The sequence below is a fragment of the Bos javanicus genome, chromosome 15 (assembly GCF_032452875.1).
Source record: "Bos javanicus breed banteng chromosome 15, ARS-OSU_banteng_1.0, whole genome shotgun sequence".
Classification (NCBI taxonomy): domain Eukaryota; kingdom Metazoa; phylum Chordata; class Mammalia; order Artiodactyla; family Bovidae; genus Bos; species Bos javanicus.
In genome coordinates, this window is record NC_083882.1 from 68,473,374 (window position 1) to 68,498,195 (window position 24,822).

Sequence of the window (24,822 nt, forward strand, 5' to 3'; positions counted from 1 at the left end):
TCTCATAATGTACTCTACATATAACTTAAATAAGCAGGATGACAATACACAGCCTTGACATACCCCTTTCCTGATTTGGAACCAGTCTGTTGTTCCATGTCCAGCTCTAAGTGTTGCTTCCTGAACTGCATACAGATTTCTCAAGAGGCAGGTCAGGTGGTCTGGTATTCCCACCTGTTGAAGAATTTTCCACAGTTTGTTGTGATCCACACAGTCAAAGGCTTTGGCATAGTCAATAAAGCAGAAATAGATGTTTTTCTGGAACTTGCTTGTTTTTTTGATAATTCAGTGGATGTTGACAATCTGATCTCTGGTTCCTCTGCCTTTTCCAAATCCAGCTTAACATCTGGAAGTTCACGGTTCACATACTGTTGAAGCCTGGCTTGGAAAACTTTGAGCATTACTTTGCTAGCATGTGCGATGAGTGCAATTGTGCGGTAGTTTGAGCATTCTTTGGCATTGCCTTTCTTTGGGATTGGAATTAAAACTGACCTTTTCCAGGCCTGTGGCCACTGCTGACTTTCCCAGATTTGCTGGCATATTGAGTGTAGCACTTTCACAGCATAATCTTTTAGGATTTGAAATAGCTCAAAGGGAATTCCATCACCTCCACTAGTTTTGTTCATAGTGATGCTTCCTAAGGCCCACTTGACTTTGCATTCTAGGATGTCTGGCTCTAGGTGAGTGATCACATCACTGTGGTTATCTCGTTCCTGAAGATCTTTTTGTATAGTTTCTTCTGTGTATTCTTGCTACCCCTTCTTAATATCTTCTACTTCTATTAGTTCCATACCATTTCTGTCCTTTTTGTGCCCATCTTTGCATGAAATATTCCCTTGATATCTCTAATTTTCTTGAAGAGATCTCTAGTCTTTCCCATTCTATTGTTTTCCTCTATTTCTTTGCACTGATCACTGAGGAAGGATTTCTTATCTCTTCTTGCTATTCAGACTTCTTGGAACTCTACATTCAGATGGGTATGTCTTTCCTTTTCTCCTTTGTCTTTTGCATCTTTTCTTTTCTCAGCTATTTGTAAGGGCTTCCCCAGACAACCATTTTGCCTTTCTGCATTTCTTTTTCTTGGGGATGGTCTTGATAACTGCCTCCTGTACGACGTCATGATCCTCTGTCCATAGTTCTTCAGGCACTGTCTTTTAGATCTAATCCTTTGAATCTATTTGTCACTTCTACTGTATAATCATAAGGGGTTTGATTTAGGTCATACCTGAATAGTCTAGTGGTTTTCCCTACTTTCTTCAATTTAAGTCTGAATTTGGCAGTAAGGAGTTCATGATCTGAGCCACAGTCAGCTTCCAGTCTTGTTTTGGCTGACTGTATAGAGCATCTCCCATCTTTGGCTGTGAAGAATATAATCAACCTGATTTTGGTATTGTCCATCTGGTTATGTCCATGTGTAGAGTCTTCTTTTGTGTTGTTGGAAGAGGGTGTTGTCTATGAACAGTGTGTTCTCTTGGCAAAACTCTGTTACCCTTTGACCTGCTTCGTTTTGTACTCCAAGGCCAAATTTGCATGTTACTCTAGATATCTCTTGACTTTCTACTTTTTCATTCCAGTCTCCTATAATGAAAAGTGGTCAAACAGGAGACGGCAAGAGTAAACATCAAAATTTTGGGAATCAGTGACCTAAAATAGACTGGAATGGGTTAATTTAACTCAGATGACCATTATATCTACTACTGAGGGCAAGAATCCCTTAGAAGAAATGGAGTAGCCATCATAGTCAACAAAAGAGTCCAAAATGCAGTACTTGAATGCAGTCTCAAAAACAACAGAATGATCTCTGTTCCTTTCCAGGGCAAACCATTCAGTATCACAGTAATCCAAGTCTATGCCCCTACCAGTAACGCTGAAGAAGTTCAAGTTGAATGGTTCTATGAAGACCTACAAGACCTTCTAGAAGTAGCACCCAAAAAGATGTCCTGAACCCCCAGGGAAGTCACTAAATATTTTTCCTTTTTCTTGGTTTGGTACAGTGTCTCCATGGTTAGGAGGAATTCCAGCTGTGGGAGTGAGAAGGGACAATACGCTTTTGTACAGAATTGACTGTGATGACAATAAAGGCTCACTGTATACCTGAGGCATTCCAGGGGCAATCCAGAGGTCAAGATCAACTGATTATAAATTAATCACTCCAGGATATGGGGAAGCAACAGGTCTCATGTCTGAGGTAGACTCTGGGAGACCTGTGACCTACAGAAGTTTTATATGAAGCATTTTCTTCTGGCACTGAAGGAGTTGGGGCAGAAGTGAAATGTTAGTTGCTCAGTCATGTCCTACTCTTTGCGACCCCATGGACTGGGGCTCTCCAGTCTCCTCTGTCCATGGAATTCTCCAGGCAAGAATACTGGAGTGGGTAGCCATTTTCTTCCCCAGGGGATCTTCCCAACTCAGGGATTGAACCCAGGTCTCCCACATTACAGACAGACTCTTTACTGTTTGAGCCACCAAAACCCAGCTCAAATGCCCAATAGTTTATTTACATTTTATTTTATATTTTTCTATAGATGTTAAGCTATCATGTGAACTTTTCATGTGAAGAAGTCATATAAATCACCTTTAATTATCACAGTAATTAGTATCAACACTGTGTTATTTGCAAAATGATAATAATGTATACTATCTTTAATATCTTTTGATTCATAATATCTCATTCGTTTCTTTTCCATATGAATATAACAAAGATGGTCTATGGGCTCACATTCCCATGTGTGAACTGAGTAAGTGGTAGATACACTTTTTCACAGGAAATAAAACAGGGTCCATGCTATAAAATGTTTAATACAAATGCTATTTTCATAAGCCACATTTTCTAAATATGATTTATTACAAGGAAGTTATTTCCTGGATATAAGGAAATATTAGGCACAAATAATTTTTCATGGATCTCTATGTTATATCTACAGCCTCAGAGAGATTTAGGGCACTCAAATATGCTAAACAAATTATACAGTGTATTTCCAGAGGGATGTAGTTCCAAAGAAATTCAGTTATTGAACTTTATAGTTAAAATAAAAACAATAGCAGAAAACACTCAGAGATTTCCACTTTTGTAAATTATTCATATCTCATTCCTTCCAAGTAGCAGTCTGGTCTGTGGCTTGGCTTTTTTATGCCAATCCTAATCTTATTTCCATTCACAGTGTTTCATACCTTTTAATAAATGTTATGACAGCGTTCATTTCAAAAAGATATACAATTTTTTTCAGTTCTTAATTTAATGTTTAAGAAACCTAAAAAAAATCATAGATAACATAATATAGACTTCTATTTTTGGGCAGCATGTCATATGAGATAATGTGAACAGTCCTGCTGATTATACAGCTGAAAATCTGTATTAAATACAACAAAATAACAACAACAACAAAAAAAACTTGGCTGCTTGCAAATGCTGAGTTGGCACAAAGAAGGGAAGAAATATACTGAGACAAAAATGATGCGCAAGTAAGACCATGCTAACAAACCAGTTTTTGCCTGTAGGGTTTCTAGTGTGTCCAGGTTTAATTCTAATTGTGTTTTGATGACTGCATGGGTTTTAGGGAGGAGTAGAAAAAGTCAGAACCAAACTGATGTGGGAGTCTAACAGGAAACATGTGGATAAAACTGACATCAATTGGACTGCATGATGCCTTTGTTGTAAAGGTGAAATAGAAGTAAATTTCCAGGAAAGGGGGCACTGCAAAGAGACTAGTCTGTCTTTAAGTTGGACAGGGGTTGGCAGACGTTTTCTGTAAAGGGGCAGGGAGTGAATATTTTCGGTCTAGTGTCTCTCCTAACTGCTCACCTCTACCACGGCAACACTAAAGCAGCCATAGTCAATATGCAAATAATTGGAGTGTTCCCAAAAAATGGTATTGATAGACACCACAATTTAAATGTTTTATAATTTTCACTTACCAAGGAATATGATCATTCTTTAGAATTTTTGACCATTTAAAATTGTAGAAACTATTATTAGCTACTTCTCCGGTGGCTCAGTAGTAAAGAATAAGCCTGGCCATGCAAGAGACATTGGGTTTCATCCTTGGGTCATGATGATGCCCTGGAGAAGAAAATGGCAACCCACTCCAATATTCTCATCTGGGAAACCCTATGGACAGAGGAGCCTGGTGGGCTACAATCCATGGGGTCCCAAAAGAATCAGACATGACTTAGTGACTGAACAACAACAACATTATTCACAGATTGAATAAAAATGATTTGACCCACTAATAATAGTTTTTTAAAACCTAATGTAGACAGTGTGATATTGGTACACAGATGCAAAAACTGACAAATGAAATAGTATATCAGATCAGATCAGTCGCTCAGTCGTGTCCAACTCGAAATAGTATATAAAGTCCAATAATTGACCCACATGTGTTGAAAGTTATTTATAATAAAATAGCCTTTACATATATGTGAAAAAAGATGTGCTATTTATACCTAGTTCTGAAAGAACTGTTTATACAGAAAAAAATTTAAAAACACCTGAAATTTAATCACTACTTCACACTGTAATGAAGGAAAAAAAAATGTCTGTATAGAAGAAAGGATTATCAGTGAAATGAAACATTTTAGAATTAATATAAGAAAATATTATTTTATGGTTTTATGTTAGGAAATGGTCTTTTAAATAAGATATAAAATGTGCAATCATAAAGCTAGACCTCAATATATTTGATGATGACATTACTATTAATAACTTCCATACAGCAAGCATCAAGAAGAGAGTTAAAATGTAACTCACAAATGTATGAAAATGTCATATATTTTCAGCAAAGATATAATTTCCTGAATATAAAGTATACTCTGCAATTTAATATAAAATGAAAAATCATCATAAAATGAGAAAAATAAAAGGAATTTTATATAAACATAGAAGATGTAAACCACATTATAAATCAGGTAAATGGACATTAAAGCCCATGAGATACCATTTTAATACCACCATATTTACAAAATGTAAAGATCTATTGGGGTAATAAATTGGTATCTTTTGTCATTACCTGGATAGATGAAATATGTGTGTAAGTGACAAGCCCATCAATTCTGCTCTCAGTTTCATAAAAGTTGTGAACAAAGCTATTCATCGCAGCATAATAAATAGACACACACACACTCACAAGCAAATGTACATACAAACATCAAAAACAATGATTTTTAAGAATCTGGAAATCCCTCAAATGTACATCACTTACAGATTATGTTTAATCTAAACAAGTAAATATAAATCAGTGGTGAGAAATGAGTGAACTAAAACTTCATGAATCTGTATAGATGAATCTTTATTATTTTTTTAGATGAATCTTTAAAATACATTTTTTAGAAAAGTAATCATGTTAAAATAAATATAATAAATTACAGCTATATGAATTTTAAAGGCAGGCAGAAAATGCAACATAGTTGATAGGGATATATATAGTAAAAATATAGAGAAAAACATAAAGGATTTTTTTTGAAATGAAATAGTTGCTTTGTGTGGTTGAAAGAAAGAGATATAGTTTCCTTTGTTGTGCAGACGCTTTTAAGTTTAATTAGGCCCCATTTGTTTATTTTTGCTTTTATTTCCAATATTCTGGGAGGTGAGTCATAGATGATCCTGCTGTGATGTATGTTGGAGAGTGTTTTGCCTATGTTCTCCTCTAGGAGTTTTATAGTTTCTTGTCTTACGTTTAGATCTTTAATCCATTTTGAGTTTATTTTTGTGTATGGTGTTAGAAAGTGCTCTAGTTTCATTCTTTTACAAGTGGTTGACCAGTTTTCCCAGCATCACTTGTTAAAGAGATTGTCTTTAATCCATTGTATATTCTTGCCTCCTTTGTCAAAGATAAGGTGTTCGTTCATAGGTGCGTGGGTTTATCTCTGGGCTTTCTATTTTGTTCCATTGATCTATATTTCTGTCTCTGTGCCAGTACCATACTGTCTTGATAACTGTGGCTTTGTAGTAGAGCCTGAAGTCAGGCAGGTTGATTCCTCCAGTTCCATTCTTCTTTCTCAAGATAGCTTTGGCTATTCGAGGTTTTTTGTATTTCCATACAAATTGTGAAATTATTTGTTCTAGCTCTGTGAAGAATACCATTGGTAACCAATACAATATTGTAAAGTTAAATAAAATAAAATTAAAAAAAAAGAAAGAGATATAATCTAGGAGAAATACTTAAGCCTTCCTCAGCTAAGTGGTGAATATATGGAGTTCTCTTGTACTATTATTAATTTCTTTTAAAACACTTCTTAGTATTTTATGTAAAATCCATATTAAAAATGATATATTATCATCTCTGGGCTTCCCAGGTGGGGCTAGTGGTAAAGAACCCATCTGCCAATGCAGGAGATGTAAGAGACATGGGTTTAATCCCTGGGTTGGGAAGATTCCTAGGAGGAAGGCATGGCAGCCTACTCAAGTATCATTTCCTAGAGAATCCTATGGACAGAGGAACCCAGGGCTACAGTCCATAGGGTCACCAAGAGTCAGACATGACTGAAGCACCTTAGCACACATAATCATCTATAGTCAGTAATATTGAAATGTATTTATTATTCTAGTATAAAACCCCAAATATGAATTCAGGGCACAAAGATCAAGAATTATAAGTTGTCCACTAATAGTGAGTATACAAATCCTATGATAAAGTTTGTCTACCTAGAAATGTCCTTATTTCTTATGAGTTTTATGTGCTTTTGCCTTGTTATTATTTTAAATTCTCAGTTTCCTAATGCACATATATTAAAGGCAAATCTCTAAGAATTGGTTTCTTAAAAAGTCCAATATCAAAGAAAAAAAAAACTCCACTATCTTGTGTTTATCCACTTCTCCACTCTTTCTTTAGAGATGTATTTTCAGATCCTCAGACATTGTTAAAACAGTTGAAGATCCTCTGAATTCAATGAAGATACTTCTGTTCATTCCTAGTGCATTTTAAACAGTTTGTAACTTGTACATCATGAAAGTTGGCTGCATCAATGATAACAGGGGTCATATCCAAAAAGCAAACTGTTTTTATCAGGATGGCTATGAAATAGATGATCATCTAGATATTAAACATTTTGAAAGAAAGTTTTCTCTTGGAACATATTCTTAGTCGCTAGCCCTGCACACCAGAAAAAACAAACCCTCCCACCCATATACGCAAGAATACAGACACAAACACACACAATTAAATGGCTTAGTAATCATATAATGCTTTAAATGATGCCTACTCTTTAGGATGATGGGGAAACAATGGAAACAGTGACAGACAATTTTTGAGGGCTCCAAAATCACCACAGATAGTGACTGCAGCCATAAAAGTAAAAGACACTTGCTCCTTGAAAAAAAATTATGACAAACCTAGACAGCATATTAAAAAGCAGAGACATAACTTTGCCAAAAAAGGTTCATCTAGTCAAAGCTATGGGCTTCCCTCATAGCTCAGTCAGTTAAGAAACTGCCTGGAATACAGGAGACCTGGGTTCGATTCCTGGGTTGGGAAGATCCTCTGGAGAAGGGAATGGCAACCCACTCCAGTATTCTTGCCTGGAGAATCCCATGGATGGAGAAGCCTGGAGTGCTATAGTCCATGGGGTTGCAAGAGTAGGACACGACTTAGTGACTCAACCACCACCACCAGTCAAAGCTATGGTTTTTCCAGTAGTCATATATGGATGTGAGAGTTGACTATAAAGAAAGGTGAGCACTGAAGAATTGATGCTTTTGAACTGTGGTGTTGGAGAAGACTCTGGAGACTCCCTTGGACAGCAAGGAGATCCAACCAGTCCATCCTAAAGGAAATCGGTCCTGAATATTCATTGGAAGGAATGCTGAAATACTTTGGCCACCTGATGTGAAGAACTGACTCATTTGAAAAGACCCTGATGCTAGGAAAGATAGAAGGCTGGAGGAGAAGGGGATGACAGAGGATGGTTGGATGGTATCATGTACTTGATGGACATGAGTTTGAGTAAGTTCCAGGAGTGCTGATGGACAGGGAGGCCTGGTGTGCTGCAGTCCCTGGGGTCACAAAGTGTCGGACATGACTGAGTGACTGAATTGAACTGAACTGAATCTTTAGGATATGCTCTGTGAGTATTTGCTTAATAAATAAATCTGCATGTTAAAAGCCTATTTAGTATCAATGATACCAATCCAAAAAGCCTTGGGGTTTGACACTGATAGTTTGCACATCAAAAAGAACTATACTTTGAATGACTTCATGACTAGCTTTGTACAGTGTTTTTTCCTCAAGTCAAGAGAAAATATGACATTTATATTTAAATTTTCAACGAACAGAAGCAGAACTAGTCTAGTAAAATGATTTTCACATTATAAAGAAACAACTTATAATGAAGCAGGTGTTAGAATATTGTCCAAGAGACTAAAATTTAGTGGAGTATTTCAGAACTCCTCTAATTACTTTCACAGCTTTGGAGAATATAAAAATTCTGGCAAAGGTTGTATGTGCAAATTTACAAGCTATGTTCTACAAAGATTAATGAAATTAGGCAATTGATCTGATCAATGTATTCATAAAAATAAGTAAGTTCAGGTCAACCTTCTTTAATTTTCCTGGTGCATTTCAGTTCAGTTCAGTTCAGTTCAGTCACTCAGTCGTGTCCAACTCTTTGCGACCCTATGAACCACAGCATGCCAAGCCTCTCTGTCCATTACCAACTTCCAGAGTCCACCTAAACCCATGTCCATCTAGTCAATGATGCCATCCAACCATCTCATCCTCTGTTGCCCCCTTCTCCTCCTGCCCTCAATCTTTCCCAGCATCAGGGTCTTTCCAATGAGTCAGCTCTTCATATCAGGTGGCCAAAGTATTGGAGTTTCAGCCTCAATATCAGTCCTTCCAAAGAACACTCAGTACCAATCTCCTTTAGAATGGACTGGTTGGATCTCCTTGCAGGCCAAGGGACTCTCAAGAGTCTTCTCCAACACCACAATTCAAAAGCATCGATTCTTCAGTGCTCAGCCTTCTTCACAGTCCAACTCTCACATCCATACATGATCACCGGAAAAACCATAGCCTTGACTAGACAGACCTTTGTTGGCAAAGTAATGTCTCTGCTTTTCAATACGCTGTCTAGGTCAGTCATAACTTTCCTTCCAAGGAGTAAGCGTCTTTTAATTTAATGGCTGCAATCACCATCTGCAGTGATTTGGGAGCCCAGAAAAATAAAGTCTGACACTGGTTCCACTGTTTCCCCATCTGTGTCATGAAGTGATGGGACTGGATGCTATGATGCTTAGTTTTCTGAAGGTTGAGCTTTAAGCCAACTTTTTCACTCTCCTCTTTCACTTTCATCAAGAGGCTCTTTCAGTTCTGTTCAGTTCAATCGCTCAGTTGTGTCCGACTCTTTGTGACCCCATGAACCGCAGCACGCCAGGCCTCCCTGTCCTTCACCAACTCCCGGAGTTCACTCAGACTCATATCCATCAAGTCAGTGATGCCATCCAGCCATATCATCCTCTGTTATCCCCTTCTCCTCCTGCCCCCAATCCCTCCCAGCATCAGAGTCTTTTCCAATGAGTCAATTCTTTGCATGAGGTGGCCAAAGTACTGGAGTTTTAGCTTTAGCATCATTCCTTCCAAAGAAATCCCAGGGCAGATCTCCTTCAGAATGGACTGGTTGGATCTCCTTGCAGCCCAAGGGACTCTCAAGAGTGTACTTCCCTAAATTCATAACCTCAGGTTATGAATTTAGGGAATTCATATTATGAATTCATATTCATAATATTCATATTATGAGAAAACATGAGGCAGACAGTATAGAAAACACCCATCACTATTCCACAAAGCTTCAAGGTCATGAAAGATAAGATGGAGAACTGTCATAGATTGGAGGAGACCAAGAAGGCATAATGACCAACTGCAGTATTTGATCTTAGATTGAATCCTGGAACAGATAAGTAGCTGATGTATAAGACAACTGAGGAGACTGGAATAAAGTCTATAGTTTAATTATTAGTATAGTTACAATTAAATAACATTAAAATTTCAAATTCTCAGTCACAAGCACCACATTTCAAATTCTCAGTAGTCATATGTTACTAGAAGTTATCACACTGGATACCATACCATGTGTATAACATTCTATAAGCATGGAGATTCTATTGGGAAGCACAAAGAAAATTATTTTAAAAAATGGAAGGGAAACAAACATGCTCTAAAGGTAAAAACTTAGTTTTAAGAAATGGTTGCATAATGACTGCTGATATAATAAATCTTCTGTAAGAAATTCCCTGAGGCTCATTTCTTGAGAGTCCCCCATAATGTCCAGAGCTCTGAGATTTATTGCTCTTCAGAGAATACATCTAATCATCAAATTTCACATGCAGTGATTCTTCATTCTGATGAAATCCAAGCTCTGAATGTCATACTCATTGTCTACGAAAGGTCAGTACTTCTACCTTAGCCATCTGCAAAGTAATATGCATCAGATAATAATTAAATTTTTATAGATGTCCAATATTGAAAATTATTTTCTTTGATGTTTCATGCTCCAAATCACTTTCACATCACTGAAAAAGTTGTTTCTAAAAGCAGTCTAAAAGAATGACATCATTCCCCTGTTTTCAAATTCTCACTTCCTAGGAAGCTCATATACCTTATTTAGCAGGATTACAAAGTCACTTTCAATATTAGCTTAACCTATTTGTTTAGTCTCATTGGCCATTTCTTTTCTGTCTTCTCTCTGGAAACGTAAGCATTCTTTGGTATGTATTTTACTTTTTTAGCTCCCTGATCATTTCCCAAAATCCTGTTCCATGTCTTCCCTGCTCAGAGTTTCCTCTTATCTTTCCAGACAGAGCTGAGACACCTCATTTACCATTATATCCTTAGCCTCTATTAAGCACTTCACTATAATGGGATCTAGGATTATTTATACACTTCCATAAGAATGCTATTCCATTCGACTCTAAGTATTTTTCTGTGTTCCTGTCTTCTTCAATAAACTGAATTCTTAAAGGATATCTATAAGGTATTATCTAATATCTATCAGGTATTATCTCAGGAACTAGCTGATCTTCTATGTATCCAGCTCACAATAGTTATTCAATAAATATTTATTTACTAAATATATTTTTATACTCATACTATCAATTTGTCTTAATTTTACTCTATTCTGGAAATGGAATAGAGTATCTTACAGATGAGGAAGCTGACACTGAGTGAAATTTTCCTCCAGGTCACATAGTAGTAAAAGAGAATTAGACCAGTTTGACGATGATTAATTATTCAATATAGATAATGTCTCACGGCTGCTGCTGCTAAGTCGCTTCAGTCGTGTCCGACTCTGTGAGACCCCATAGATGGCAGCCCACCAGGCTCCCCCGTCCCTGGGATTCTCAGGCAAGAACACTGGAGTGGGTTGCCATTTCCTTCTCCAATGCATGAAAGTGAAAAGTGAAAGTGAAGTCGCTAAGTCGTGTCCGACTCTTAGCAACCGCATGGACTGCAGCCTACCAGGCTCCTCCACCCATGGGATTTTCCAGACAAGAGAACAGGATTGGGGGTGCCACTGCCTTCTCTGAATGTCTCACTAGCTCTAACTAAGAAAATTAAATAGAAGAAGGGAATAACATCTTCAAACTTGTAAAAATAAATAAAGGAAAAAGAAAAGAATGTTAGATTTTGATCCATGATTCCACACTGCAGTAGCCTACTCTTTTGCTTTTGTCTGTATGCAGGAGTAGGGTGATAGGAAAGGAAAGCAGTTGGAAAAGTATTTACTATGTAGAACTCAGCTTCTTTCTTTTTGAAACTCTTTTCTGGGTAAAATCTTTACAGAATGGACTGAAGGATATTGTCAGTTTTCAAAGGTACCACAGAAACAAGAGAAATATAAAAGGATCAGAAAACTGGTAATGATGCAATTAGTCTGCCATTCTTCACCAAATACTGTGGGAAGATAACCACATGTTTAACTGATAATTAATATTTGACCCAGGAGTGTATTATAAGGGCAATGACATCATGAAAATATGAACTTATAGAGTGCTTAGGGTTTATGCGAGACAACTTCAAGTTTCAGATGAGAAAATAGAGATCAACAGAAGATGTATCATATGGAATTTTGATATCCACCTATAAAACATGATATCCATGCTTTAATATTATAATTACATGTGTGCATGTTTGGTCGTGTCCAACTCTTTGTGAGCCCGTGACTGTAGCCTGCCAGGCTCCTCTGTCCATGGAATTCCCCAAGCAAATATACGTGAGTTGGTTTCCATGTCCTCCTCCAGAGGATCTTACCAACCCAGGGATTGAACCCATGTCTCCTGCGTCTCCTGCATGGGCAGGCAGATTTTTTACTTCTGTGCCACTTGGGAAGCCCAGTATTATAATGATGTGCCATTTAATGTTTTACCAAAGAACAGTGTTAAATACATCATGGAAGAATTCCAAGTTATTTGAATCTGTTTGGATATGAATTTCTGCTTTTTTTGAAATTGGTGTCCATTTTGGCAAAATTATCTATAAATAGACCAACTATAAATCCTTCTCTGAAGAAATGCAAAAAGAAGATTTCATCAAGATATATAAAAGAGTGTTAACATTTTGTGTTTTATAAATAATGACCCACATTAAATAATTCTTAGTTGTCAGAAAAACAAATCTAGATCTTGTTATAAAGTGTCCACCCCAAAGTGCCGTTGTAACACTTAGTACCATGTAACATGCACTGCACGTTAATCTCTGTTTTAGACTATTTTCTTCTTCAGTACAATTGAGAGATATACAACAGAATCTCTCATAATTCTACACATGCATAGTATATTGATACATAACACATTTAGATTTGTAGACTATTTCTATGATTATAGGCTTTGACTGCAAAAGCGTTAATGTATGCTTAAGTAGGTGTTTTACTTGGCTGTCTATATTAAAGGGCTTCCCTGGTAGTTCAGCTGGGAAAGAATCCACCTGCAATGCAGGAGATGCCAGTTCGATTTCTGGGTCAGAAAGATGCCCTAGAGAAGGGATAGGTTACCTACTCCAGTAGTCATGGGCTTTCCTGGTGGCTCAGATGGTGAAGAATCCACCTGCAATGTGGGAGACCTGGGTTTGATCCCTGGGTTGGGAAGATACCCTGGAGGGAGGGCGTGGCAATCCACTCCAGTGTTCTTGCCCAGAGAATCCCCATGGACAGAGGAGCCTGGCAGGCTACAGTCCATGGGGTTGCCAAGAGTTGGACACAACTGAGCAACTCAGCACTGCATGGCTATATTAACTTAACTTTAGTTATTTTGTTTGAAAGAACTTTTTAAAAAGATTATGGCAAGATTTAAATAATATGCTCAGTGTACGATAATGGTAGTTATTCATGTTTGCCATTGAATTTTCAACATGAAGATATTCTATGTCCTTAAAAACTCAGTCACTAGTGATGAGAATAAAGTAATGTAAATCAGAATTCAATATCAATTCAATACAGGCACAAGAAGTGAGCCAATTTCTAAATTACCATTGTGAAAGTTAAAAACTTATATCCTTGGAGATTTTCCAGGCTGATAATTGTTCAGTCTATCTATCTAGTTACAAACCCCAAAACTGTGTCCATAGCTGGTATGCATTTTAAGGCCAAACAGCTTTTATTTGTGTTTGTGTCTCTAGAATACATAGATGATCAAAGCAAAATAATTATTTTTAAAAAATTGCTTGTTGCAAAATTTAGAAGGGCTAGACAGAAATATATTTAGGCTTGCCTTAATCCTAGGGAAGATGATAAAGTGCAAAATAGTTTGCCTATATTTTACTATAAGAATACTTGACTATTTTTTTAGTTGTAGTCTAGCTAAATGTTAATTTAAAATGATATGATATTTGTTTTTATGAGTCATGTAGTTTATTTCCACAGCTGAACTCTAATAATACAATAAAGATAAATACAGCCTAAATAAAAGACCCAATTTTTGGCCATGATGCCTGAGATGGCACTTGTAATTAATCAGAAATCTCTTTTCTAAATACTAGGAGAAAACCACAATGACTGAAAATTCTTTCGCCTGTGTTTTAACTTAATAAATTTTAATAATTTTAACTTAATAAATTTTAATAAATTTTAACTTAATAAATTGAATTTATGATATTAAAAGGATTAGATTTCATTTTTGTGAGTAATGAACCATATTTTAAGAAAAAAACATATTTGAATTGACCTTAAATAACAAAACAGCTTTAAGAGAACATTTCTTTATACATTTGGTTACAAATTGGTGTGATCATCTTATTCAGGATGACTACATCTTCTAAATCTTTTCCAAATCACACTTGGTTTTCATATATGCAGATTTTCTAGGGAAGAATTCAAGCCAAAAACAGATTCAACACCTGATCTCTTTGGAATCCATAATCCATGAATTCTGTTACAAAATGCCAAGTGTTGAATTTTAGTTGAACTGACCAGAAATGTGATTAGTGTATTATCATGTATCTCTTCCTGACTTCCAGTATGTAAGGAAACATTTGTTGCATATTCACCATGTTGTAGATATCATCTCTTTCTCTTTATAATCTATGGCATAAGAGAAGTGCTATTTTGTATCCTGTATTTTAAAATAAAGACAAGTAACTTTCCCAAGACATATAACTAGTAAATGTCAGAACTAGAATTTGAAGGCAAGCACACTAGCTGAAGTATTTTTGTTCTGTTCTTAACCACCATGTATTAATATGACCCCTTCTACTCATAATTTGGAGTGAATTATTTGATATGTCTATATATCAGTTGCCTCATCAGTAAAAATGGGAGATTAATAGTACCTTCTTCATAGGTTGTGTCTGGGATATAGCAAGCACTATACATACATACATACAAAGCTACATACAAAACTACAAGTTTGAAACTTTCAAAGATGTGAAGGTGAATGCCATCAGGGTCAGGTGTGAATGAAGTTGCGGCCTGCCCTCCATCTGCTGTTGCTGACGATCCTTCAGCTCTACACCTCCCACCTCCTGTAGGTAACCCTTGCAGATTCACTCAATGCCAGGCCCTGTATGCTAGTGGTTATACTGGACCTACCGTACTTTTCAAGGTATTGGGCTGTAAGACTAAATGTGTTTCTTTATTTTTTGTGTTTGTTTTTATGTATTATTAATATTGGTGTGAAAAGTATTACAAACCTAATACAGTACAGTACTTTATTGCTGATTGCGTTAATTAGGTACCTAGGCTAACTTTGTTAGACTTAAGAACAAATTAGACTTATGAACGTGTTCTCAGAACAGAACTTATTTATATATAGGGGACTTATAGTACTGTGTGTGTGTGGATGGGTAGTAGTCACTCAGTCTTTCTGACTCTTTGTGACCCCATGGACTATAGCCTACCAACCTCCTCATCCATGGAATTCTCCAGGCAAGAATACTAGAGTGGGTTGCCATTCCCTTCTCCAGTGGATCTTCCCGACTGAGGGATCAAACCTGGGTCTCCTGTATTGTAAGTGAATTCTTTACCATCTGAGCCACCAGGGAAGCCCACAGTATAGTAGAGATGTTAGTTATTATCTATTATTGCTCTGTGTAATACAAGAAATGATGCATTTAACAGCTTATGTGGCTTTTTAATATTTCTAATTCTACTCTAAATACTTGTGTGTTTGCAGGGGACCTGGCAACAATTGTAAGCACCTTGTACTGCCATTATCACATAAAAAGTTTCTACACTATATGTATAAAACATACAAAGAGAATATAAGGCTGATTTTTGCTACCATTAATTATTCTGTGAGCCACTCTGTGAAGGCAGCTGACAAGCCTGTTAATAAAGACTTCATTGAAGATTTATCTATGAGCTATGCCTATATCCTCTGTGGTTTGGGTCACGCAGTTACTCGTATCTGATATTTGCTGACTGTGATGGTTAATTTTATATGTCACTTTGACTGGCCATGGGGTACCTAGATTCAACATTATTTCTGGATGTGTCCCTGAGGTATTTCCAGAAGAGATTAGCAATTGAATTGGTAGACTCAGTAAAAGAGATTGCCCTCCTTAGTGTAGGCGGTCATCATCCAATCCACTGAAGGCCTAAATAGAGGAAAAAGAAGAGGAAGGAAGAATTTGCTCCTTTTTTCTGCCTCACTGTTGAGCTGGGACATCTAATCTCTTCTTCTCTTGCCCTTGGACTTACACCATCAGCCCCTGGTTCTCATGCCTTTGAACTTGGACTGAATTATACCACTGCCTTTCCTGAGTCTCCAGCTCACACATAGCCGATGGTGGGACTTCTTAGATTCATTGTCCATTGAGCCAGTTCCTCATACAGATTTTGGTACTGAGAGTTTTTCTCCAGGAAAAACATATTAAAGATGAATTTTTTGAATTGGTTAAGGGGTTTCTGGAATTGGCTGTCTTGTCTGATTAAATAACAACTCTAATGGCCTCATTTCCAGTAATAAGGAGAGCACTTAGAGTCCATGGTGTGATCTATTTACAGAGGTATGCCAAATACCTGCATTGGAGCAATCCCAAGTATAAACTAGGTGACTTTGTATATGATATTTTCAAACAATTTTGGAAAATGAATGGATAGAATGTTCTTAACATTGCTGCACAGAGTGGTGAAAGAAAAGGATGAGCTCAGGAATGCCAGTTCCCAAGACAAGCACTCATAACTGAACTCAGAGCTACTGTGTGTACTCTGAAGGAAAGAGTATCTCCTGTAGCTTCAGGGCTGATGTTGCTGGAAATCAAATGCAGAACATCATCCAGTGACTGGCTGAATTACAATGCAAGTTAAAATCCCAGTCTTGCAGGGTATACTCTTGAAGTGAGGTTACTGGTTGAGAAAGAATGGGTTTCTGTAAATTGGGATAAGGATGTTCAGGAAGACTCTAATGAAGCTGGGGACACTGAGCCCCTAAATTCTGATGAGTCTTCTTTACTAGTGGAAGAGGTCTTACCACCCTGAAAGAAAGTTCCTCAGTCATGTCCAACTCTTTGTGATCCCATGGACTGCAGCCTGCCAGACTGCTCTGTCTATGGAATTCTCCAGGAAAGAATACTGGAGTGGGTTGCCATTCTCTTCTCCAGAAGATCTTTCCCACCCAGGAATCCAACCTGGATCTCCCGCATTGTAGGTGGATTCTTTACCATCTGAGCCACAAAGGAAGCCTGGTAGGAGCATACACTGGTGAAACAAAAAGGCTGACTCTACCTGGCAGAGGCAAAAGAGAAATGAATGAGAAGTGAGTAAGGAGGGAGGAAGGGCTAGGAGACAGAGCAAGAGTGAGGACAAGTGAAAGAGATATGTTGGGAAGAACAATCTATGTTTTCTCAGAAGGTGAAATGAGAGTATGATTTTTGTAACCTGACATGGATTTTACAAAAGGAGATCAGCCTGGAGTCATTTTAAAAAGAAATCCATCCCAATAGACCCACTTGCAGTGATGTGCTGGTAAATTGATTGTTTGAAAAAGAAAAAGGAACACTAATCTGTGGCATTTTCCAATTTCTGTGATATAAATAATCCCATTGTGGCCAATTCCAAGCTGTGAATATGACGGTGGGGAACACAGCATAGGGAAGAGATGGGTACAGTCAGCTGTCTAGCCAGTATGAGCTGGATCTGGTACAGCATGGAAAGAGGCAACCACTGCAGATCGGATGAAAAGCAACCTTCCACTCCAGTATTCTTGGGCTTCCCAGGTGACTCAGGTGGTAAAGAATCCACCTGCAAGACAGGAGACCTTGGTTCAATCCCTGGGTTGGGAAGATCCCCTGGAGGAAGGCATGGCAACACACTCCAGTATTCTTGCCTGGAGAATTGCTATGGACAAAGGAGCCTGGCGGTCTGCAGTGTCCATGGGGTTGCAAAGAGGTGGACATGACTGAGTAACTAAGCACAGGGGAAAAAATGTCGTCATTAAAGGAATTGCTACTGAGATCACACATGAGAATCTTGGAGGAACTCAGAAAAGGGCCAGCTATTGTGCATCCCACATAAGTAAAGAGTACCAAAACTAAATACAGATGCAGTCTACTCAAGAAAATTGCTTTTCTTTTTCCCTCTTTTCTGTGAAACTTCAACTCTGATAAGTCACAAGCTACAACTGGGGTGTGGGTGAGAGGAGACCCAGAGAAGTGGACATGGGCCATTTCCTCTGTATCCCTATTGGTTTTCCATCCTGAACAAGTCACGCATTGTTGGAGGAAGGGGAACTTAATACTGGATGGAGAGACAAGATTCATTCTACATGGGGGTGGACGTTTTAATTACCGAACAATTCAGAAGTGATAAGAAAAGCTATGAGAACTGCCGGGGATTTAACCTAGGGAAATTATAAGAAAAAAATAAGGTTTCCTTTTGATTGCACCTGCCAAGTCATTAAATCTCCACTGACCCTTCTGTATCTGATCAATCCCACATGAGATGACATGAAGTATTCTGGATTGCTTCTGCTCCCACTTTTAGATAATGAGATCCTTTTTAATAAAGAAGAATTATAGACAGAAAGTGCTGCATTCAGTATGCCAGCAAATTTGGAAAACTCAGCAGTGGCCACAGGACTGGAAAAGGTCAGTTTTCATTCCAATCCCAAAGAAAGGCAATGCCAAAGAATGCTCAAACTACAGCACAATTGCACTCATCTCACACGCTAGTAAAGTAATGCTCAAAATTCTCCAAGCCAGGCTTCAGCAGTACGTGAACCGTGAAATTCCAGATATTCAAGCTGGTTTTAGAAAAGGCAGAGGAACCAGAGATCAAATTGCTAACATCCTCTGGATCATGGAAAAAGCAAGAGAGTTCCAGAAAAACATCTATTTATGCTTTATTGACTATGCCAAAGCCTTTGACTCTGTGGATCACAATAAACTGTGGAAAATTCTGAAAGAGATGCGAATACCAGACAACCTGACCTGCCTCTTGAGAAACCTATATGCAGGTCAGGAAGAAACAGTTCAAACTGGACATGGAACAACAGACTGGTTCCAAATAGGAAAAAGAGTATGTCAAGGCTGTATATTGTCACCCTGCTTATAACTACTATGCAGAGTACATCATGAGAAACGCTGGGCTGGAAGAAGCACACACTGGAATCAAGATTTCTGAGAGAAATATCAGTCACCTCAGATATGCAGATGACACCACCCTTATGGCAGAAAGTGAAGAAGAACTAAAAAGCCTCTTGATGAAAGTGAAAGAGAAGAGTGAAACAGTTGGCTTAAAGCTCAACATTCAGAAAACAAAGATCATGGCATCTGGCCCCATCACTTCATGGGAGATAGATGGGGAAACAGTGGAAACAGTGTCAGACTTTATTTTGGGGGGCTCCAAAATCACTGCAGATGGTGACTGCAGCCATGAAATTAAAAGACGCTTACTCCTTGGAAGAACAGTTATGACCAACCTAGATAGCATATTAAAAAGCAGAGACATTACTTTGCCAACAAAGGTCTGTCTAGTCAAGGCTATGGTCTTTCCTGTGGTCATGTATGGATGCGAGAGTTGGACTGTAAAGAAGGCTGAGCACTGAAGAATTGGTGCTTTTGAACTGTGGTGTTGGAGAAGACTCTTGAGAGTCCCCTTGGACTGCAAGGAGATCCAACCAGTCCATCCTAAAGGAGATCAGCCCTGGGATTTCTTTGGAAGGAATGATGCTAAAGCTGAAATTCCAGTACTTTGGCCACCTCATGCAAAGAGTTGACTCATTGGAAAAGACTCTGATGCTGGGAGGGATTGGGGGCAGGAGGAGAAGGGGACAATAGAGGATGAAATGGCTGGATGGCATCACCGACTCAATGGACATGAGTTTGAGTGAACTCTGGGAGTTGGTGATGTACAGGGAGGCCTGACGTGCTGCAATTCATAGGGTCACAAGGAGTCGGACGCGACTGAGTGACTGAACTCAACTGAACTGAATCAAATCCTAATCTGACTATGGTTTATATAAATGTGTCAAAATAAAGAGAGCTTCAGTTTAGTTCAGTTGCTCAGTCATGTCTGAGTCTTTGCAACCCCATGAACTGCAGCACACCAGGCCTTCCTGTCCATCACCAACTCCCGGAGTCCACACAAACCCATGTCCATTGAGTCAGTGATGCCATCCAACCATCTCATCCTCTGTGGTCCCCTTCTCCTCCCGCCCTCAATTTTTCCCAGCATCAGCGTCTTTTCAAATGAGTCAGCTCTTCACATCAGGTGGCCAAACTATTGGAGTTTCAGCTTCAACATCAGTCCTTCTAATGGACAACCAAGGCTGATCATTAGGATGGACTGGTTGGATCTCCTTTCAGTCCAAGGGACTCTCAAGAGTCTTCTCCAACACCACAGTTCAAAAGCATCAATTCTTCAGCACTCAGCTTTCTTTATAGTCCAACTCTCACATCCATACATGACCACTGGCAAGACCATAGCCTTGACTAGATGGACCTTTGTTGACAAAGTAATATCTCTGCTTTTTAATATGCTGTCTAGGTTGGTCATAACTTTCCTTCCAAGGAGTAAGCGTCTTTTAATTTCATGGCTGCAATCACAATCTGCAGTGATTTTGGAGCCCAGAAAAATAAAGTCAGCCACTGTTTCTACTGTTTCCCCATCTATTTGTCATGAAGTGATGGGACCGGATGCCATGATCTTAGTTTGCTGAATGTTGAGCTTTAAGCCAACTTTTTCACTCTCCTCTTTCACTTTCATTAAGAGGCTTTTTAGTTCCTCTTCACTTTCTGCCATAAGGGTGGTGTCACTTGCATATCTGAGGTTATTTATATTTCTCCCGACAATCTTAATTCCAGCATGTGCTTCTTCCAGCCCAGCATTTCTCATGATGTACTCTGCATATGTTAAATAAGCAGGGTGACAATATACAGCCTTGACGTACTCCTTTTCCTATTTGGAACCAGTCTGTTGTTCCATGTCCAGTTCTAACTGTTGATTCCTGACCTGCGTATAGGTTTCTCAAGGGGCAGGTCAGATTGTCTGATATTCCCATCTCTCTCAGAATTTTCCACAGTTTATTGTGATCCACACAGTCAAGGCTTTGGCATAGTCAATAAAGCAGAAATAGATGTTTTTCTGGAACATTCTTGCTTTTTTAGATGATCCAGAGGATGTTGGCAATTTGATCTCTGGTTCCTCTGCCTTTTCTAAAACCAGCTTGAACATCTGGATCTTCATGGTTCACGTATTGCTGAAGCTGGCTTGGAGAAAGAGAGCTTATGTATGGGAATTTTAGGACATCAACCCAGTCAGTCCTAAAGGGAATCAACCCTGAATATTCATTGGAAGGACTGATGCTGAAGCTGAAGCTCCAATACATTGGCCATCTGATGCGAAAACTCACTCATTGGGAAAGACCTGATGCTGGGAGAGATTAAAGGCAAAAGGAAAAGAGGGTAACAGGATGACATGGTTGGATGGCATAACCATCTCAATGGACATGAACCTGAGGAAATTCTGGGAGATAGTGAAGGTAGGAAGCCTGGCATGCTGAAGTCCATGGGTTTGCAAGGAGTCAGACACAATTTAGCAACTGAACATCAACAACAGGGCAACAGGCGATATCCATACAAATGGACATAAACGTATAAGCTCCCAAATTGCTCTGTAAAGTTTCTATCCTATTTATATATCTCAGTTCCAATTTTCATGAGGAATTACAGGTATCTTTATAGCAGAATAAAGCATCTTCTAAAAATGATTGCAAAGATTCTATTTGATGTCACCACATTAAACAAATAGAGAAAGGGATATAATTGAATGACAAGGGTGTCTTATGAAACCTTGTGTATTTAAACATGACACCGCATGCATATGAAGCTTCTCAGCAGAGCCATTATGTCTGTAACAGCTGTCTCTTCAAAGTATAAAAATTCAGGCTCTGTTCTCAGCTCTGTCACCCAGCTGCCATGGCAGCTCTCTTAACCACTCTGAGCTTTCTGCATAAAATGAAGTTTCCTATTTCAGAGAATTCCAGTGTGTACAGTAGTGTGATAAAAGCCTTCTTCAAGAAACATTGCTATAAATCATTTCAACATATAAACTCTTATCACTAAAATCTATCTCAAATGAAGATACTATCTTCAAACATATTAATTATTATTGTTCAGTTGCTAAGTCATGTCTGCCTCTTTGCAACCCCATGGACTGCAGCATGCCGCGCTCCTCTGTCCTCTCCAATCTCCCAGAATTGTTCAAATTCATGTCCATTGAGTCGATGATGCTATCTAAACATCTCATCCTCTGCCACCCCCTGTTTCTTTTGCCTTCAGTTTCCCCGAGCATGAAAGTCTTTTCCACAGAGTCAGCTATTTGCATCAGCTGGCCAAAGCATTGCAGCTTCTACTTCAGCATCAGTTCTTCCAATGAATATTCAGGGTTGATTTCCTTTAGGATTGACTGGGTTGATGTCCTTACAGTCCAAGGGAGTCTCAAGAGTCACCAGCACCACAGTTTAAAAGCATCAATTCTTAAAATTCAGCCTTCTTTATGGTCAAGCTCTCACATCAATGCATGACTATTAGAAAAAAAAAAAAAAAACAAACATAGCTTGGACTATAGGAACTTTTGTGGGCAAAGTAATGTCTCTGCTTTTTAATACACTGTCTGGGTTTGTCATAGTTTTCCATCCAAGGAGCAAGCATCTTTTAATTTCATTGCTGCAGTCACTGTCCACAGTGACTTTGGGGCCAAAGAAAATAAAATCTGTCACTGTTTCCAATTTCTCCATCTATTTGCCATGAAGTGATGGGACCAGATGACTTGATCTTCATTTTCTGAATGTTGAATTTTAAGACAGTTTTTTTCACTCTCTTCTTTTACCCGCATCAAGAGTCTCTTTAGTTCCTTTTCCCTTTCTGCTGTTAAAGAGGCATAATCTGCATCTCTCATCATTGGTATTTCTCCCAGCAGTCTTGCTTCCAGCTTGTGATTCATCCAGCCTGTCATTTTGCATGATGTACTTTGCATGTAAGGTAAATAAGCAGGGTGACACTATGCAGCCTTGTTGTTCAGTTTAGTTGCTCAGTCGTGTCTTACTCTTTGCAACCCCATGAATTGTAGCATGCCAGGCCTTCCTGTTCATCACCAACTCCGGGAGTTCACTCAAACTCATGTCCGTCAAGTAAGTGATGCCATCCAGCCATCTAACCCTCTGTCGTCCCCTTCTCCTCCTGCCCCCAATCCCTCCCAGCATCAGAGTCTTTTCCAGTGAGTCAACTCTTCACATGAGGTGGCCAAAGTACTGGAGTTTCAGCTTCAGCATCAGTCCTTCCAATGAACACCCAGGACTGATCTTTAGGATGGACTGGTTGGATCTCCTTGCAGTCCAAGGGACTCTCAAGAGTCTTCTCCAACACCACAGTTCAAAAGCATCAATTCTTTGGCTCTCAGCTTTCTTCACAGTCCAACTCTCACATCCATACATGAACACTAGAAAAACCATAGCCTTGACTAGATGGACCTTTGTTGGCAAAGTAATATCTCTGTTTTTGAATATGCTATCTAGGTTGGTCATAACTTTCCTTTCAAGGAGTAAGCGTCTTTTAATTTCATGGCTGCAATCACCATCTGCAGTGATTTTGGTGCCCCAAAAAATAAAGTCAAGCCTTACTGTAATCCTTTCCAAATTTGGAACCAGTCTGTTGTTCCATGTCCAGTTCTAACTGTTGCTTTTTGACTGGCATACAAGTTTCTTAGGCGACAGATAAGTTAGTCTGGTACTCCCATCTCTTTAAGAATTTCCCACAGTTTGTTGTGATCCACACAGTTAAAGGCTTTAGCATAGTCAGTGAAGAAGGAATTAATGTTTCCTCCTCCAGTGGACCATGTTTTGTCAGAATGCACCACTGTGACCTCTCCTTCTTGTGTGGCCTTGTATGACCCTGCAAGGCATGGGTCATAGCTTCATTGAATTATGCAAGCCCCTTTGCCATGACCATGATCCATGAAGTGGTCAAACGTAAATGGAAAACTTTTATTTTTATATCTCTAATAATTGACTTATAAGACTTAAGAAGTATCTTAACTAACTGAAAAGAGAATATAATATCATAAAATAACTATTTAAGTCTTTAAAAAGTAGCATTAACTTTGAATGTGTTAAAGGTAATGAGGGTTTTTCTTTTTTTTTGGTCAGAGTTGGCACAATATCCTTGTTCAAAACTCACCAACATATCTCTTTAAGTCATGGGTGGCACCTCATCCTTCCAGAAAGCCCTGTACCTTCCCTTGTAGGTAATGCAATTGCCTTCCTGTCAGCCACACTCTTCCCCTCATTGTCCTCACTGTTTAAAATTAAATCTGTGAATTGAGTGCCCACTTGTCCATTCTTTGGCCATTGAATAAAGTTTGCACTTTTTTTTTTTAAATTTTTGGTGGGGAGATATTCATGAACCCAAAAGTAAAAGGAACTTTCCCCTCTAAGGCAGAGGACCTTGGATAGACTAGGGCCTGAGCAGGGGGAGTATAGGTCCATATAACCCGATTCAGTAACACTAGTTCCTACAATAAATAAGACTATTTCTTTACCCTTCTAGTGTGGAAGTTATGAAATTAAGTTCCAGCATCCTCCAACTACCGCCCACAGTTGACAAATAAGTCAAATTTCTGTTCTTTCATCAGTGTGAATTTTTATGCATTTCAAAACAATTCTTCGAAAGAAAATAAAACAAATAATATTTCCAAGCAGGAACACTTCCACAAATATTTTCTTTTAGATTATTAAGTGACTCAGTCATGTCCTTCTCTTTGCGAACCTGTGGACTGTAGCCTGCCAGGCTCTTCCGTCCGTGGGATTTTCCAAGCAAGAATGGAGGCAGGCATTTTCCAGGCAACCACTGGAGTGGGTTGCTATTTCCTTCTCCAGGGGATCTTCCTGACCCAGGAATCAAATCT